Genomic DNA, 6000 nt, shown 5'->3' on the forward strand with positions numbered 1-6000 from the left:
TTTCCATAAATTCGGTTGTTTCATCGTCCGTCAAGAGAAAATTCAACGAAATATTCATGAAAATGTGATCACCCGAAATCGGCCGGTAACGCGATCAGCCATTTTGTTAAAGAATGACGCATGCGCAAACATCACAATTGAGATCTGACAGATCGTATGTACTACGATGTGCCGATTACTGGTGATAACGACCCTCACTATTTTGGCAAATAACGCAAAGAAAACCCAACGATTAAAATTTATGCAATTAAAGGTTTTGTGGGAAGAAGTTTAGATACCTTTTCTAAATATAATATTGTCGAAATTCGTTTTTATATCGTTGGTTTCAGTGATTGAAAATGACGAAAAAACTGGTAAAAATATTGAAGAACTACAAGTTTGTTTCGCTTGTCGACCAATATATCACAAATGATGAGCAACATAGTAGCCAGGTGGCATGGAGGTACCAATAGTAGCAGCATCAAAGGAAGGTTGGAATGCAGTGAGTTTGGAGATTAAGTGAGATGGTGGTTATGGAATAGACATATTTACTAACACGTTTCTCGAGAACAACATTTATATAAAGAAAGTCAGATCAGGACCAGAAATGTTGTTGAAAGAACTTTTGGAGTTGTTAAAAGACGGCTTCCAGTCCTTTCTTCATTAATTAAAATGCAGGTAGGTAAGGTACAAGGGATCATTGTAACAAGATCCACCACCTGTCTTCATAGACCCCTTGGAGGAGGTTAACGATGTACTGGTGCAAGCACCAATCTTTAATCTTGGGAGATGACCACGTTCGTCAAACCCTCATTAACTCATATTTTGCCAGATTGATGGACTAATAGATAGTAAAATACTACCCAGCACAAAAAGACCTATCTTACCTCTTTCTGTACCATTAAGCCTGTCGTCCCTTGTGTCTGTAAGGAATCCACATCGCACTCGGCTGTGCTGTAAAACCCTGCATTGCAAGAGAGCTTCCACAGTAGACCGCCTTATAAACTGTTTTCTTACTTTACTTCTCTGTGCAGAACTCGGTTTATATTGATTCTTTACCAACCCATGGGACAACAGGCCAATTTTTAGCACTTTTTGTAACATATTCCGCCTGGAGACTTGAACACATGTGTACAATCTACCTCTTGGTACATGAGCGAAGATAATCAAATTCTTTTGAATTTCAAAATAATAATGTCTTTATTCAAAAATAGCTGTACCCCACCACGTGTTGCTGTGGCTCAGTCTGTTTTACCTGTCACAGGTGTCATCTAAATAATATAGGTATATAAAAACACACGCATATTCGAATCCAACGTTGTGTCAAAATTTCAAACCAATCAGTGAAGAACTTTAAGAGATTTTTAGCAAACAAACATTTACATTTGTATTTAAATATATATTATTTTTTAAAGAAAGACAAACATTCCCGGGTTACCAATAACCTAACAATATTTGAAAATCTCCTACTACCACCAGAGTAAGTTGTGTTTTGATGGAGGGCTTAGCCAGCCGAGGAATTGAACTCACTACGCCTGAGTGGGACCCAAGCGCGATGTCAACTCGGCCACCGAGATAGATAGTTAACATGTACTAAATAATTAATGTTACGATAAATCTTTTATTTATTCATAACATTTTATACTTTAATGTTTATAAACTTAGTAAATTTCTTTGTTTACAATAATAGAGAGTACATACTATTAGAAATGTCTTAAACAACTATCTCACATATATGTAATATGCATTGGATCGTTATTGAATAATAGAGAGTACATACTATTAGAAATGTTTTTGACAACTATCTCACATATATGTAATATGCATTAGATCGTTATTGAATGTGAATAACTTAACTGTAACTGCATTCTTCTACCTAATTTTATTAAATAAATATATTCTGTTATTTGTATTTTACAGAAGTGAGGAACAAATTAAAATAAAAGAGAAAATATGTATAGGACTGTAGAAATTGAAAAAAAGATAATTGGTAAATTATTTTAAAAAATGATTAAATCGGAAGGATAGGGGTTCAATTTCCATGAGCGGTATTTATTTTTTCTCAGAAGTAATTTTTTTAAAAATATATATTGGTGTTTCAGACTAACATTGATAATAATAATTTTGATATTGATAATAATAATTTGTGAGTATAAATTCAATTAAAAATAAGAAAATAAAAGTTAAAATACATGTTTATGCTATTTTCAAATTATGTCCTAATCCTGTTTCTAAATTTTGCTAATAAACAATAAGTTAACGTTAATTAAGTGTTAATCTCAAGTGACCTACCAGGTAAGTATGGTACAGTATATTATCTCCATAAATACTTAGTAATAATATAGATCATTGTAGAAATGTATTATATATTTTAACAGCGCCCTTGAGGTGATTTTGAACAAAAACGGTGCTATACAAATCATCGAAATATTATTATTATTGTGATTATTTATTTTTTATTAACTCCCTGAAATAAGTAAAATTATACCAGAATAGTCTTTCGGAAGAAAGAATAATTTACAACAAAAATACAAACTTATACAATGGAAAAGAAACATTTAAGAACATAATATAATGGACTAGTTAATTGTGTGCGAATGCATTCATCCAAACATTGAAAGAACACAAAATATTATAGGGGCCATAAAGTAAAGGTCACACAGCATTAAAAATATGCATAGTATAAAAACCTAGAGATGCCATCATAATATTGTATAACATGCATATTTTATTAATTTACAGTTTAAAAGGGAAAGAAAAGAAAAATGCGGCCTCACTGGATTACCTCGTCGTAAGACCACAATGTACATTTGTTAGTATATCATGTAATATAATGTAGATAATTGTGAAGCCAGTAAATATTTCATAAGAATTGTGTATATAAAAAAGAGAAAAATGATTAAAATTAATATGAGTACATTAAAGAATTCACCCAGTAGATAGTGAACAGAGGGGAATAAACTGCTTTCATCTCAGTTTAGTTTTAGCATGACTCCAATATTACTTCTTCCTGCCTCAACAATCAAATTTTTTTTTAATCCGCTAAAATGGCAATAGGTATTTATTTATTTGGTACAATATTTTTTACATTTCAAAGTTTTCCAGTAATGTTGGCCTCACTGCTTGGCTTGCTTGCTTGCTTGGTATGTATAAAATATTATAATTATTTCTTGTTAGTGGTTTAAATACGTCTTCATGGTTTGTAATAATATTTTTTTTTATTATTAACGCCCTGAAAAAAGTCAATAGACAGAAAAAACAGCTTGAATTACATGAGTTAACAATGGAAAGGGAGTGAATGGATGGATTATATTTACTGTTTTGTGATTGTAAATACCTTCTCCAGAGAAATTTATAAGAAAAATACATTCTTTTACTATATGGAAGAGAAACAGAAGAATTAAGAAAATATAATGCACTAGAGTCCAGTGTTTCCCACGGTGGGGCATAACGCCTTAGAGGTGGGGCACCACGCTTCAGAGATGAGACACGTAGGCATTTCACATATAAAGGGTAATACACATCGATCATACAAAAATTGCTTGAGATGTACAAAATCGAAATATACGCCAAATTGTACTTAAAATAGAATGAAACCCGTTATGATTTCAATAATTATCTAAAAACACAGAAACTGCTTAATTGTTTAATAGATAATGCATAAGTATAATGAGGAAATCTATAATTGGTTTATCAGTTAAGTGAATTGCACATGTATAAACCAACCAAGTAACTGTTAATTTTCCTAAAATAAAATATATAATAACAATAAGAACATGATACAAGATTTTTCCTAAGCATGAGTGTGAATTTGTAACAATAAGCTGGATATCCATGAACAAGAATGATCACAGTACGAACATGAGAATGGATTTTGCTTAGTATGAGTGCGAATGTATCTTCGTAAGCTTGACTTTTGTGAACATGAATAGTTACACTAAGACAATGAGAATGGTTTATCCTAAATATGAGTGATAATGTGTGTCGTTAAATTTGACTTCCAAAAACATGAATAATTACAGTAAGAATGGTTTTTCTTTAGTGTGAGTACTATTTTGTCTCATTACACGTGACTTCTGTGAATATGAATGATCAAAGTAAGAACATGAAAATGGTTTATCCTTTGTGTGAATGCGAATATGAGTCATTAAATTTGTCTTTTGTGAACATGAATAGTTACAGTAAGAACATGATAATGGTTTTTCATTAATATGAATGCGAATGTTTGCCATTCATACTTCTGAGTATAGTAAGTATTTGCGAAGAAACTAACACCAAATATCCTAATATTGCATGCCAGAAAATTATTATTAACCTTTCCCTCAATTTATTTGGCGGAATGTGGATTTAGCGCCATAAGCGATTAATTCATTAAAAAACGAAATCTAATGGATATAACTAATAGAGGGGACCTAAGAATGAAATTAAGTAAGTTAGATCCGGACATAAAATTTATTTGTAGCAAGCGTAACTCAATTTAATTTCAGTTATAATATATGTATTAGAATAGGTTTTATTTAATTTAATTTGGGATTCATATGTTTACAAACATATTACAATATGATTTGAAAATTTACCTGCTGTTTATTTTTTTTTTAAATGCCGGTGGGGCATCTGACTTTTGGAAAGACTACGGTGGGGCATGGCATAAAGAAGGCTGGGAAACACTGCATTAGAGTAAATTTTATGTGGAGTTGCTGTATGTTTAAGACATTGTATTCAGTGAAGAGTCGAGTGGAGGAGTATCTTGTCGGTCGCTTGTTGATAGCACGTATTATCGTTTTTTGGGCTTTTTGTAATGGATCAATAAGATAATGTGCACAACCGCCCCAAATTAAGATGCCATATGCTAATTGGGGTTGGCAGAGAGCATAGTAGACTGTTTTCATTATTGTAGGAGTAAGGATATTTCTTAATGTTCGAAAAACATAACAGAGCTTGCGAATTCGGGGAGTTAGGCTGGCTAAGTGCTGATCCCAACGAAGATGATGATTAATTAGGACGCCTACGTATTTTATATGGGATACTTTTTCTAAGTTTGGGCAAGTACAGGAAGAATAAGGTCTTGGACAAGAGTGAATTGTTATTTTCTGATTGTTAGTAGGTTGGGTCGCAACAGATAGACTGAAGGTTAGGAATTTTGTTTTACCAGCGTTGAGTGTCAGGAGATTGTCATCTAACCAATTCTTTACAAGGTCTATGTCGTGTTCAGCTATGTCAAATGCTCCTTTCCAGTTTTAATGACGAGCTATGAGCACAGTGTTATCTGTAAAGGATATTAGTTTTCCGGTTATGGGTAGGTTACAGAGTTTGTTGATGTAAATGAGGAACAAAATAGGGCCTAGGACACTCCCTTGTGGGACTCCGAATTGAATTGGTAGAGGGTTACTTTCAGCTGTGTTGTTAATTTTTACAGTTTGTGATCTACCAGTTAGGTATGAGGAGAACCAGTTAAGAGTTGAGTCCCGGATGTCTATTTGAGATAGCCTTTCTAGGAGTATGGGGTGGGAAACCGTGTCGAATGCTTTGGCTAAGTCTAAGAATATGGCTAGACAGGAATCGCCTTCATCCAGGCTATTAGAGATGTTCTCAGTCAAATCTAAGATTGCAGATTCTGTACTAATTTTTTTTGGAAGCCAAACTGATTGGGCGAGAGAATCTTCTGGGTTTCCAAATGGGAGATAAGTCTACTTTTGACTATTTTTTCGATGATTTTGATAGGACACTTAGCAAAGAAATGGGTCTGTAGTTTTCGATATTTGTTTTGTCGCCACTTATATAGATTGGGATAACCGTAGCATGTTTTAGTTGGTTGGGGAAGGTGCCACTTTGAAACTTAGATTAACAATGTGTTTTAACGGTGTGGTAATGAAGTGAGCTATGTGTTTTAGTATGTAAGGTGAAATTTTGTCATTACCTGCAGCACTATTTGTTTTTATAGAGAGTATAGTGTCAACAATTTCTTTGGTGGATGTGGGGGCTAGGATATGTGTGGGATGTAGAAAGTTCTGTTGTCTTACC

Source organism: Hesperophylax consimilis, chromosome 20 (genome assembly GCF_061612785.1).
Source record: "Hesperophylax consimilis isolate HC1 chromosome 20, BYU_Hcon_1.0, whole genome shotgun sequence".
NCBI lineage: Eukaryota > Metazoa > Arthropoda > Insecta > Trichoptera > Limnephilidae > Hesperophylax > Hesperophylax consimilis.